Raw genomic sequence first — 14,744 nt, 5'->3', positions numbered from 1 at the left:
GCCGAGGATGTCGTTGTGGCTTGTGCAGCCCTTTGAGACATTTGTGATTAAGGGCTATATAAATTAAGTTTGATTGATTCAAAGGAAACACATACGGTGCCATGATTGAACAAAAAATGTGAAGCTTGTGTGGCATAGCGATCCCGGATTTGTTCCTCCAGGGATGCGTCGGGCAAGAACACAGTTTGAGGTAAGAAATAAAGATTTATTTAACTCAAAACAGGCTAAGAACAAAAACAGTGGTGCTAACAGAAAGGCAAACAAAAGCGCTAGCATGGAAAGCTAGGAAAGTAAACGGAAACACAAACACTTGGCACAAAGGCACAAAAAAGGAAAACAAAATGATTAACATGAAAGCTAGGAATGAAATATACCGCAGCGCGAGAGCTAGCAAGTAATAGTATGAAAGCAAGTCTTCAACTGTTGCATGTGAGCAAATTAGAGTCTGAGAATGAGTGAACAGAAAAGGCTGGCTTATAAAGGATGGTGATTAGTAAAACAGGTGTGCGGGAACCGAGAGTAGCAGGTGGAACTAATATGTAACCATGGTGACAGACTAAACAGGAATTAAGGAATCAAACGACGGAGAGTGATACAGAAACGAATTAAAACTACAAAATTGAACGATCCGAGCAGCGGATCGCAACACAAAAACCTCGGCGGGCCAATCCTTGGGGCAAGGAAACCCATCTAATAAAGGTTTGCCCTCTTCAATGTTAAATTCACACTGTCTATGTTGTGTTACTGTATACCTACTAAGTGGCCTAGTGGTTAGAGTGTCCGCCCTGAGATCGGTAGGTTGGGAGTTCAAACCATACCAAAGACTATAAAAAAAAAATGGGACCCATTGCCTCCCTGCTTGGCACTCAGCATCAAAGGTTGGAATTGAGGGTTAAATCACCATAAATGATTCCAGGGCGCGGCACCGCTGCCGCCCACTGCTCCCCTCACTTCCCACGGGGTGAACAAGGGGATGGGTCAAATGCAGAAGACGAATTTCACATTGTAGTGTGTGTGTGACAATCATTGGTACTTTAACTTAATCTTGTAAAGTACATTTATATTGGGGCTTGTTGGTTGGTAGGCTAACGTAGCATATAGCTAGTTAACCATTAGATTTTCCGATAAAAGCAAACGTCGTTTTATACTTTTCGTTTGTTCTGGGCATGTCATGGAGCGGTCTCAAACTTGCTTTTCTCCGGCAGCTAGGTCTGCCAGCACCTCCGCTGGCAGCGCGCCCAGACACGCCCCTGCTCGCGATGGGCGCATCACGCCCACGCAGCGACAAGGCTGCATACAATCAATAATCAGCGCACCTAGCAGTAATGAGAGGGAGCACCATAAAGACCAGCGGACCCATGGAACCTCTGCCAGAATGTAGACTATCTTCACAGTAAGCCTTACTTCTGGCATCCCTTTCTCTTGCTCGCCTTCTCTGTGTTCCTTCTTTGTGTCCCTTGTTAATGTCCCTTGTGTCTTCCGCAGTGTCATTCCTCTTCCCTGTGATCGAGCTGTGTGCCTCAACTCCTCTCTGGACTTTGAACTGCCTCCCCCGATCCTTGACCCCTGCTCGGATACGGACATTGTTGCTTCTCTCCTGCCCTCGACCGCTTGCCTTCCTACGTACTACCTCTTTCCCTCGCCCCTCTGGAGTGACGAAAGGATTCTACACAGCGTCTTCACTCATTCACTTTAAGTAGCATACACACCCTACACACTAATCAAAGGTTTCAAAAAATCTGGTAAACCGCATTTCTGCCATGGAGTCGTCTCCTTCCCTCTGCCATACATAACAGGGCAATTGCCGATTGAAACAAGCTCATAATAACCATCAACCTATTTTCATTTAAATTTTTAGCTCGGCAGAAAATTTTACTTAATTGAGTTTCAATTTTAACTTATTACAAATTAACAAATAATAACAAAAAAAACATAATTCCAAACAAAACTTCTGAAAATTGACATTTTTTTTAAGCTGCATCAAAGTAAAATGTTTTTAATTTACATTAGTTAGGTAATGTGTACTTAAGTTTCTGTCTTCTTTCATTTTTGTCCAACGTAGTGTTTGGACTTTTATTTTTATTTGACTTATTTTTTTTGCATCTCAACTTATCACCAACTTAACTATAACAAGTTTTAACAACCTATAAAATACATTTAATTAAGTCTGGTGTAATAATTAGCTTCCTTATTTCATGTTTATAAAAAATAATTTTTTTGCATTTTAAGTTATCATCAACTTAATTATACAAAGTTTTATCAAATGAAAAAAACAAACATTTATGAAAACTTGTAAAAAATGGATTGAAAAATGTTTTAAAGCATCAAAGTAACATTGGAAATGTATTTTCAAGCAGTGTTATAAAAGCATACTGTACTGTATATGCTCTTCTCTTGGCTTTATACGTGGTTACTTAGCCTGAAGAAGCAAACTTCTGCATGTGTTCCTCGTTAGCTTGTGTGCTACTCTGCTTCAATCAATCCCACTCTGGCTTTTTTGTGGAACATGCCCACTCCTCCACTCCTTCTTCCCTAATGACATTTAAAACCACTTTCAAATGATCTCATTTGAAGCCATCAACTCAATGCGAGCGTTTCTACCAGCCATCAACACCAACTTTACACAAAGCTTGACATTCTGCTGGCCTTTCTAATCTTCCACCAGGCCAGGGCAGGACAGGCAGGGCCATTAAATGTCCACTTCCCCTTCCTGTCATGCTGCAGGTCCACTTGAAAATACTGAACAAACATGTCAACTCAGCTGCTCCATGACCAGCGAGACCTGGTCCTGCCAGCGCCTGTTCTGTTGGCGACCAAAGCTGTGTTCTCCCACAAAAAAAGCAATGACTCTGCTGCAAGTGCTCGTCCGCCAACTTAAACAGACACAGAATAAAAAGGTCTATTGGGAGCAAACTCCTCCTCAAGAAGAAAAATAAGTGTAACACACGACACCAACATCTGATGTCGGCAGATCTTTTATAAGAAAAGCAAATATAAATGATCTGAGAGAAACATTTTGATGCTGACCAAGAAATCTGCAGCAGAAATATATGTTTTAATCTATATAACATTGGGGCTTTAATATTAGATTCCTTCTCTTCTTAACCGACAAGCTCAAATTCCACAGTATCCTTCCCGATAGGGTTGTGCGATATAGACAATATTCAATATAAATTACCGTATTTCCTTAAATTACCGCCGGGGCGCTAATTAATTTAAAACCTCTTCTCACTTCTGCGCTTACCAAAGGCATGCGGTAAAAGTAAGCATGCGCTAATTATTTTAAAACCTCTTCTCACTCCGGCACTTACCAAAGGCATGCAGTAAAAATTTGAGTGTGATGTAAACTTGGACCTTAAATCCTACTGAATAGCTCTTAATCTTCTTCCCTTTGTGCGATTTCAAATTACCGGTATTGAAATCAGCCTCCTCCATTTTGAAAATGATGACAGGAGAAGTGTCACTCGTGACGTCACGAGTTTGACCAGGCGGTAATACTAAGCATGCGCTAATTATTTTGCGAAGCGAGTTTGACCCGGCAGTATTTCAAGGCTGGTGCATACTATATGCCCTGCGGCAATTCAAGGAAATACAGTATATGAATTTGGCCGATGATAGAGCTTTTGATACTGTCGTCATGTCATGGTAATGCATGTTGTACCAAAAATTTGACGACCACCTACTAGTGAGCTAGCAGCTAATGTCCCTCCAAAGTGCAAAGTTGCTTCTAAGTCAGAAATCCTCAGCTCCATGGCAGCAAACAAACTATGCCTCTTACAAGTAATATTATCACTGGAAATGGAGGAATAGCTAATCATGCTACACTACACACTGTAGGAGGATATGCTAACCACTAAGCTAGAGCTTTTGAAATCTAAATAGAGTCAGATTGATACAATAATTGACAATAACAATATTAAGTATAGAATTAATATATGGTCGACACTACAGTGCTTAGATCCGAGACCCCTGTATGGACATTAGTGCACTGGGGATAGGTAAAGGACTTTCAGCCAAATTGGTCCCACAAATATGGAAGCATGAAATTGTCCATTAAGTCTTGGTGAGATAGGGAATTAAGATAAGGGGTTTTGGTCCAACCCACATTTTATAAACTGGAACGCACACTCCATCCATCCATTTTGTACCACTTGTCCCTTTTTGGGGGCCTTTAGCTGCATTCAGGCGGAAGGCGGGGTACACCCTGGAAAAGTCGCCACCTCATCGCAGGAAACACACAATACAGTTCATTAAAAAAAAACAGAATATCCCAAGACTTGCCCCATTATGTAAACATGACAAGTAAACATTGACTGCAGAAATTCCATGCATTGCTCAATATTTGCTACAGCGTGAAGTCTCATAACTGTAATGCTGCACTGACTGACTGAGAGTGTTAGGGCTCAGATTTCCATCAAAAACCTGCTGTGCCTTTTTTAGTGAGTGAGGCGTTTCTAAGAATATTTTGCATAAAACTCCTGAATCACTAATGAGGTTTGCTTCCAGAAGTTTGTTCTTGACAGAGAGGCTACAATATTAGACATATATGTGAGTATATACAGTAGAAATGTACATTAATCTTCTCAAGTGCCAATACTATGAACATTTAGAGTAGTCCGTGTACAGCCTGTGTATACCAGAGCTGGGCAAATATTTTGACTCGTGGACCACATTTAGAGAAAAAATGTGTCTGGGGGTCAAGGTGTATGTGTGTATACATAATATGTACACATTTAGCTGTAAAAATCTGCTGTACAATATGTGTTTTTGGGTCCCTTTTTTTCAGGAACACTAACACCAAAAGTCACAATGTTATAAAAACATAATAACAAAAAAAAAACGGAATGGAATTTTACTGTTTTTTACTGAATGGGACACCCACAATGTACATGAAAATAAAGAAAAGTGTGATTTACAATATTAACTATGAACAATAAAACACTGAATATTAAGTACATATGAAAGTCGCTCCTCTTTTACATCTCAGACCAGCTCCTCGATAGTTGTGCATCTTTTACAATCAAGCAAAACACAACAAAAATGTAACAAATGGCAAAATTTGAATGTGAAGTGTAATAAACACCTACAATATGATATATTATCACGTACAAATCTGCTTCAGCATCGATTCCTGACACACGCGTTTCTGGTTGGCTGTTCTGAAAACTGCTGTGAAAACAAACCCCGATTAATATTCATAATAACTCCTATCACACCCAAAAGCGCACATTTCTACCAGTGAAATTATTTCTTTATTTCAAGGCTTACGGTCATTTAAAAACAACACTGCACATCATAATGGTGGCTACAGTTTTGATGTTAAAAGTCTAAAAAAATAGGTAGAACGTCCTGCGGGCCGGATTGAAAATCATAACAGGCCACATGTGGCCCGCCAGCCGTATTTTGCCCAGGTCTGCTGTACAAAGTAACAGTATGGACTTGTCCACTGAAAATACTTCAACACCAATATAACTGGCAACATAAAAGACTACACCTCATAGTGCAGGGGTGTCATACTGATTTTAGCTCATGGGCGACATGGAGGAAAATCTTTTTCAAAGTGGGCCGGACTGGTAAAATCACGGCATAGCTTAAAAATAAAGACAACTTCTGATTGTTTTTTTTTCTTATTTGAAAATAGACCATGCACATTCGAAAAAAATACAAATCATACTGTTTTTTTTTTTTTTTACACATACATGTTACGATTAATAGTATTCTATGTGTCGTTATTGATCATTTCTGAATGAATTATGTGATAATGTTCATCGGTCAAATTGGTGGAATGGAGTCTGGCAGAGTTTTAAAATGCTCCTTGACGACAGTCTGCACCGGAGCCAAACAGCAGGACAGAAGTAACCTAAGTTAGAAGCAAAGGTGGTAATGCTAATCGCCACGTTTGGCGAGACGTGTATCAAAGCAACACTTCCTTGTTTAAAGTGTCACCTTTATTGTTAGTTTTGAAGACCAAATACCTCCATACTGTACTTCACCACCTCTTTATTAACCAGTAGAATTGTAATTTTTTGCCATTCTACCTCTCCAAGATGCGTTTTGTGCGTTTTGACACACTCAACATCATGCGCCTTGGCTCTGTAGTCACCGCAACACAGCGGTATTCAGATAAAATATTTTCGACTTCAATTATTTAGTATCGTGTACTTTATTAGTATCGGTATACCCTACAACCATACTCTATAAACTGTATTCAAGCTGGACTAATATGAATATACAGTTCAGAAAATGCTTGCTGAAATTTGAGGCCCTAACTACAGTACATTAGTGAATGACACTTCATTGTGTCCTTTCCAGCTGAAAGATACAAAAATTAATCAAATAAAAGAAACACTCAACTCGACATTTGACTAAAGTATAAATCAATCAATCAATGTTTACTTATATAGCCCTAAATCACTAGTGTCTCAAAGGGCTGCACAAACCACTACGACATCCTCGGTAGGCCCACATAAGGGCAAGGAAAAATTCACACCCAGTGGGACGTCGGTGACAATGATGACTATGAGAACTTTGGAGAGGAGGAAAGCAATGGATGTCGAGCGGGTCTAACTTGATACTGTGAAAGTTCAATCCATAATGGATCCAACACAGTCGCAAGAGTCCAGTCCAAAGCGGATCCAACACAGCAGCGAGAGTCCCGTTCACAGCGGAGCCAGCAGGAAAACATCCCAAGCGGAGGCGGATCAGCAGCGCAGAGATGTCCCCAGCCGATACACAGGCGAGCAGTACATGGCCACCGGATCGGACCGGACCCCCTCCACAAGGGAGAGTGGGACATAGGAGAAAAAGAAAAGAAACGGCAGATCAACTGGTCTAAAAAGGGAGTCTATTTAAAGGCTAGAGTATACAAATGAGTTTTAAGGTGAGACTTAAATGCTTCTACTGAGGTGGCATCTCGAACTTTTACCGGGAGGGCATTCCAGAGTACTGGAGCCCGAAATGAAAACGCTCTATAGCCCACAGACTTTTTTTGGGCTTTGGGAATCACTAATAAGCCGGAGTCCTTTGAACGCAGATTTCTTGCCGGGACATATGGTACAATACAATCGGCAAGATAGGATGGAGCTAGACCGTGTAGTATTTTATACGTAAGTAGTAAAACCTTAAAGTCACATCTTAAGTGCACAGGAAGCCAGTGCAGGTGAGCCAGTACAGGCGTAATATGATCAAACTTTCTTGTTCTTGTCAAAAGTCTAGCAGCCGCATTTTGTACCAACTGTAATCTTTTAATGCTAGACATGGGGAGACCCGAAAATAATACGTTACAGTAATCGAGACGAGACGTAACAAACGCATGGATAATGATCTCAGCGTCTTTAGTGGACAGAATGGAGCGAATTTTAGCGATATTACGGAGATGAAAGAAGGCCGTTTTAGTAACGCTTTTAATGTGTGCCTCAAAGGAGAGAGTTGGGTCAAAGATAACGCCCAGATTCTTTACCGTGTCGCCTTGTTTAATTGTTTGGTTGTCAAATGTTAGAGTTGTATCATTAAATAGAGGTGGGTGTCTAGCAGAACCGATAATCAGCATTTCCGTTTTTTTGGCGTTGAGTTGCAAAAAGTTAGCGGACATCCATTGTTTAATTTCATTAAGACAAGCTTCCAGCTGACTACAATCCGGCGTGTTGGTCAGCTTTAGGGGCATGTAGAGTTGGGTGTCATCAGCATAACAGTGAAAGCTAATACCGTATTTGCGTATGATGTCACCTAGCGGCAGCATGTAGATGCTGAAGAGTGCAGGGCCAAGGACCGAACACTGAGGAACTCCACACGTTACCTTAACGTAGTCCGAGGTCACATTGTTATGGGAGACGCACTGCATCCTATCAGTAAGATAAGAGTTAAACCAAGACAGGGCTAAGTCTGACATACCAATTCGTGTTTTGATACGTTCTAATAAAATATTATGATCGACGGTATCGAAAGCAGCGCTAAGATCGAGGAGCAGCAACATAGATGACGCATCAGAATCCATCGTTAGCAATAGATCATTAGTCATTTTTGCGAGGGCTGTCTCCGTGGAGTGATTTGCCCTGAAACCGGATTGAAAGGTTTCACATAGATTGTTAGACGCTAAGTGTTCATTTAACTGCTCCGCAACAATTTTTTCGAGGATTTTTGAAATGAAGGGAAGGTGAGACACCGGTCGGTAGTTTACCATGAGGTCAGGATCGAGGTTAGGTCTTTTAAGAAGAGGATGAATAACCACTTTTTTGAATGCTAGGGGAACAGTGCCCGGGGAAAGTGATAAGTTTATAATATTTAGCACTGATGGACCTAATAATACAAAGATCTCCTTGATCAGTTTCCTAGGAAGTGGGTCAAGTAAACATGTTGTTTGTTTTATTCCATTTACACGTTGTAACAATTCCTCTAATGTTATTTCCTCAAAACAAGAGAAACTATTTTGGAGGGCAGTATCCGCCATATATACAATCGTGTCAGTGTTGATAGAACCTAGTTGTAGCTGGGACGCATTGTCTTTAATCTCCTTTCTAATGACTTCAATTTTCTTACTAAAGAATTGCATAAAGTCATCAACTGAGTGGGTGGAGCTACTGGAAGGAGTCCCTTGTTGGGTTAGCGATGCTACCATACTAAACAAAAATTTAGGATCGTTTTTATTACGGTGGATGAGATTTGAGTAATATTTAGCTTTAACTAAGATAAGCATGCGTTTATAAGTTATTAAACCATCACTCCATGCTTGATGGTGCACCTCAAGTTTAGTCGTGCGCCATTTGCGTTCCAGCTTTCTACATAATAATTTCTGAGCTCTAGTTTCTTCTGTAAACCACGGGGTACGCTTTTTTGGAGCCTTTTTTAACTTTAGCGGTGCTATGTTATCAATGGTTTCGCGCAGGACGTCGTTAAAGTTGTTAGTGAGGTTATCAATAGAGCCCACATACTTTGGGAATGGTGCCATTACAGAGGGCAGTAGGTCAGCAAGGGTTGTCGTTGTGGCCGTATTAATGTTGCGACTGCTATAGCAGTTATTATTATTATTAGTTTGCCGAACATGCGTCTGAACCTCGAATTTTATAAGGTAATGATCGGACAATACTTTAGTATACGGGAGTATCGTAACTTTGGAAACGGTGATACCCCTGACAAGCACTAGGTCTATCTTATTACCGTTGCGATGCGTGGGTTCATTTATTATTTGTGTGAGACCACAGCTATCAATTATAGTCTGGAGCGCTACGCACGGTGGGTCCGATGGGGTATTCATATGGATATTAAAGTCCCCCATTATGATTATATTATCGGCCTGTGTCACTAGATCAGCAACGAACTCTGAGAATTCATTGATAAAGTCCGAATAGGGCCCTGGGGGGCGGTAGATAACAGCCAGGTGTAGAGGCAGCGGTGTGACAGACCTCATAGTAAGCACCTCAAACGATTTCTATTTATTATTTATGTTAGGACTAAGGTTAAAGTTTTCGTTGTATATTAGTGCGACCCCCCCCACCCCTATTAAAGGGACGGGCAATACGCGCATGTGTAAAGTTAGGAGGACATGCCTCGTTTAGCGCAAAAAAGTTGTTTGGTTTAAGCCAGGTTTCGCTGAGACCGATGACGTTAAGATTGTTGTCTCTGATGACCTCATTAACTAACAACGTTTTGGGAGACAATGATCTTATGTTTAAAAAACCTATATTATAGGTAGTGGGCTGTTTTAACAGGACTGTTCGTCCTTCGCTATGTGTTAGGTTACTGAGGACATTATCTCCTTTTGTTGTTGATATTTTTTTCATACGGTGTTGATCTGGAAATGTTTGCCTGGACATTTTGATGGTGTGGGAGTGTGGCACCGAATAGAGATGTTGACATGAGGAGTAAGAACCCCCCCACACTTGACAAATTAAAGTTGTGTATTCGACATATTCCCACTTGAAGCCAAACCACTGCCAGACGATGGACCCCCTGCTGTTTTTCTTGGGAATTAATTCTTCCTTCATTTGTTACCAGATTTGCACCTTCCTTCTATCGTATTACCACTCGCACGGCTCCGCTAGCATCACAGCTAATGGTAACCATGCTGCTACCTCTCTGCTCCGCGAGGGCGTATACGTATGTGATGTGTGTAAGAAGGTGCCCTTGCTGTCTGTGAGGAGACAACAGAGTGAGAAGAGCCTGTAGTGTAATGACAGCAGCTAAAAGCAACTGTGTGAGAAAGTATACTCGAATATCACGATATAGTCATTTTGTATATCGCACAGAGACAAACCTACGATATATCGAGTATATCGATATATCGCCCAGCCCTACTTCAAGTTACTCAAAGCGCATTGACACTATTTCCACATTCACCCATTCACACACACATTCACACACTGATGGCAGGAGCTGCCATGCAAAGCCCTAACCACAACCCATTAGGAGCAAGGGTGAAGTGTCTTGCTAAAGGACACAACAGATGTGACTAGCTTGGCAGAAGGTGGGGATTGAACTAGGAACCTCAGGTCGCTGGCACGGCCACTCTCCTGACCGCACCACGCCGTCCTCCGGTTTACCATTTGAGCTAGCTTCTCTCTCAAACACACCATCAAAAGTCTTTTTCATATTTTCATGGATAAATGTACGCTGGTTGGCTATTACTTCAATGTCCTTGGCTGGCGTTAGACCCATTCAGTCAAGCGTAGACTAGTGAAATGCTCAAATTGCTTCGCCAAGCTGGCGACATGTCATCCGCTGCTTCTTCTCAGCACTCTCCTTCACACTAACTTTCTTCCTTTCCATGGTTAGAAAACAAAGGTATATCGATCTCTAAGCTATAAACAAGGGGTGCCCATTACGTCGATCGTGAGCCAGCGGTCGATGGCGGAGAGTGTGTCAGTCGATCGCCAGCCAGGCATTGAAAAAATAGACCCAAAAAATAGACATAAAAATGAGCGATCATCAATCTTCACCAATACGTCACTTCCGTCACTTGATTGACATTCACGGCACCCGAGGGTCTTGTGAGATGACGCTGGCTTCTGCCAGATTATTATTAAGAAAAAAATGACAGAAACACTTTTTCATTCAACAGACTCTTGTGCCGTACCTGCCGTCAAAACTCTGAAGACTGACTGCACAATTCCTATCTCCACGATTAAAGCACTGCTTCATCCTGCCTGCGCTAACAAAATAAAAGTTTTAGAAAGCTAGCGTGCACAAGCTGGCAATCAATGTGTAAATTGTATAAAAAGAAGGAAGCTGGACAAATAAGATGCCAAAACCAACCACTTTCATGTGGTATTGGACAGAATGGAGGACTTTTTTTCTCTTCCATTTGAAAATGTTATCATCACTACTGTCTGATTCCAATCAATGCCAGTCATCAGAATCAGATAATACACCAACTTATATTCTTGTCTTCATGAAGGAAATGAATTTATATGTTTTAAACAAGCTTGTATTATCTTTAATCACCTTTAACTTGTTAACAAAAATGTATTTTTCATAAATAAATAAATATAAACTAAATATATGGATGAAGTAGAACCCCCTCGACTTGGTCAATTAAAAAGTAGCTCGCCTGCAGAAAAAGTGTGGGCTCCCCTGATATATATGCTAGTGAGTAAGACCAGTTTTTTTAAGGCAAATCTTACAAGGTTTCTGTCACATTTTCCACACCAACTAATGATGGGGATGCTGGTAATGCAACGCTTTGTCTGCAACTTAAACTGAACAATTAGCCGAGAGACACTCTAAAGTTGGGGCACAGGAACCTCTGTACACATAGAGTGGTCAAGGAGCTGCAGACTCGTGAGCCAGTGTTGATACTACAACATCAAGGTTAAAGGTTTCTTTCTTTAAACAACATAGGCTTAAATCCATTTCTGTCTGCTTTGTGTGTGTGCACATAATACAGTCCACCCAAGTGGTGGTGACAATCACACCTTATAAGGCTGTGAAGATGGCTGACACTGTGGTCGCACTAGAAGAGAGCATGGTCCTACTATTGTAGCATGACTGTGTTGTGTGCCCTTCATCAAAGGCGTCTGTAAGGGCGACACACCTGAGCCAACAAATAATCCAATGGGCCTCCTTGTCTCCAAACATCCCTAAAAAGTCTGACTTTATGTACGTGGTTTTACGGCATGGCATCGCACCTACTCTTCAGGCTTAGCTCTTAATGCAGGCCTGGGCAATTATTAGAAAAAAAATGTGTCTGGAGTTCGGTATATCTATTTTTAGTAATACTAATAAAACACATCACAATAATGTCTGAATGCTAAAAATGTTATGACGGACCGCCTTAAAAAACGGAATGGAATTTTACCTTTTTTTTTTACTAAATGAGACACCGAGAATGTACATGAAAATAAGGAATGTGGGATTTACAATAGTAACTATGAAGGATAAAACACTGAATATTGACAACATATGAACGTCACACCCCCTTCTCGGTCGACGTATTTTACAATCAAGCGAAACGCAACAAAAATGCAACAAACACATTGAAATATGAAGGGCAAAAAAACCCACCTACAATCTGATACATCTGATACATCACTAAGCTTTAGAACTTTAAAACTTTCCTTCCACGTATGTCCCTGCCACCCGCATTTCAGGCTGACACTCTGTGGAAACGCACCACACCCACACTGCTTGGTGCCTCGTCTGAGCTGCTGTATTCACTCTTCAGTGGTTGTCAACCTTTTTTCAGTGATGTACCCCCTGTGAATTTTTTTTTAATTCAAGTACCCCCTAATCAGAGCACAGCATTTTTGGTTGAAAAAAAGAGATAAAGAAGTAAAATACAGCACTATGTCATCAGTTTCTGATTTATTAAATTGTATAACAGTGCAAAATATTGCTCATTTGTAGTGGTGTTTCTTGAACTATTTAAAAAAAAGATATGAAAACATGACTGCGGATGTTGTGGATAGGTGGAAGGAATACTTCGAAGACCTCCTCAATCCCACCAACACGTCTTCCTATGAGGAAGCAGTGCCTGGGGAATCTGTGGTGGACTCTCCTATTTCTGGGGCTGAGGTCGCTGAGGTAGTTAAAAAGCTCCTCGGTGGCAAGGCCCCAGGGGTGGACGAGATCCGCCCGGAGTTCCTTAAGGCTCTGGATGCTGTGGGGCTGTCTTGGTTGACAAGACTTTGCAGCATCGCGTGGACATCGGGGGCGGTACCTCTGGATTGGCAGACCGGGGTGGTGGTTCCTCTCTTTAAGAAGGGGGACCGGAGGGTGTGTTCCAACTATCGTGGGATCACACTCCTCAGCCTTCCCGGTAAGGTTTATTCAGGTGTACTGGAGAGGAGGCTACGTCGGATAGTCGAACCTCGGATTCAGGAGGAACAGTGTGGTTTTCGTCCTGGTCGTGGAACTGTGGACCAGCTCTATACTCTCGGCAGGGTTCTTGAGGGTGCATGGGAGTTTGCCCAACCAGTCTACATGTGCTTTGTGGACTTGGAGAAGGCATTCGACCGTGTCCCTCGGGAAGTCCTGTGGGGAGTGCTCAGAGAGTATGGGGTATCGGACTGTCTTATTGTGGCGGTCCGTTCCCTGTACGATCAGTGCCAGAGCTTGGTTCGCATTGCCGGCAGTAAGTCGAACACATTTCCAGTGAGGGTTGGACTCCGCCAAGGCTGTCCTTTGTCACCGATTCTGTTCATAACTTTTATGGACAGAATTTCTAGGCACAGTCAAGGCGTTGAGGGGTTCCGGTTTGGTAACCGCAGGATTAGGTCTCTGCTTTTTGCAGATGATGTGGTCCTGATGGCTTCATCTGACCGGGATCTTCAGCTCTCGCTGGATCGGTTCGCAGCCGAGTGTGAAGCGACCGGAATGAGAATCAGCACCTCCAAGTCCGAGTCCATGGTTCTCGCCCGGAAAAGGGTGGAGTGCCATCTCCGGGTTGGGGAGGAGACCCTGCCCCAAGTGGAGGAGTTCAAGTACCTAGGAGTCTTGTTCACGAGTGAGGGAAGAGTGGATCGTGAGATCGACAGGCGGATCGGTGCGGCGTCTTCAGTAATGCGGACGTTGTACCGATCCGTTGTGGTGAAGAAGGAGCTGAGCCGGAAGGCAAAGCTCTCAATTTACCGGTCGATCTACGTTCCCATCCTCACCTATGGTCATGAGCTTTGGGTCATGACCGAAAGGATAAGATCACGGGTACAAGCGGCCGAAATGAGTTTCCTCCGCCGTGTGGCGGGGCTCTCCCTTAGAGATAGGGTGAGAAGCTCTGCCATCCGGGAGGGACTCAAAGTAAAGCCGCTGCTCCTCCACATCGAGAGGAGCCAGATGAGGTGGTTCGGGCATCTGGTCAGGATGCCACCCGAACGCCTCCCTAGGGAGGTGTTTAGGGCACGTCCAACCGGTAGGAGGCCACGGGGAAGACCCAGGACACGTTGAGAAGACTATGTCTCCCGGCTGGCCTGGGAACGCCTCGGGATCCCCCGGGAAGAGCTAGACGAAGTGGCTGGGGAGAGGGAAGTCTGGGTTTCCCTGCTTAGGCTGTTGCCCCCGCGACCCGACCTCGGATAAGCGGAAGATGATGGATGGATGGATATGAAAACAATTAAAAACTTGTAGAAAAACAAACAAGTGATTCAATTATAAATAAAAATGTCTACACATAGAAGTAATCATCAACTTAAAGTGCCCTCTTTGGGGATTGTAATAGAGATCCATCTGGATTCATGAACTTCATTCTAAACATTTCCTCACAAAAAAAATAAAATCTTTAATATCAATATTTGTGGAACATGTCCACAAAAAATCTA

At 42.4% G+C, this 14,744-nt stretch overlaps 1 protein-coding gene across 3 annotated transcripts in view; it reads right to left on the bottom strand.

The window, feature by feature from the left end:
• camsap2b (calmodulin regulated spectrin-associated protein family, member 2b) overlaps positions 1-14,744 on the bottom strand; it is a 101,067-nt gene that overhangs the window by 59,559 nt on the left and 26,764 nt on the right. The window lies entirely within an intron of this gene.

This window comes from Nerophis ophidion, linkage group LG14 (assembly GCF_033978795.1).
Source record: "Nerophis ophidion isolate RoL-2023_Sa linkage group LG14, RoL_Noph_v1.0, whole genome shotgun sequence".
NCBI classification, from domain to species: Eukaryota; Metazoa; Chordata; class Actinopteri; order Syngnathiformes; family Syngnathidae; genus Nerophis; species Nerophis ophidion.
The sequence above is the reverse complement of the archived record's forward strand: the minus strand, read 5'-3'. Positions and strand labels throughout refer to the sequence as shown.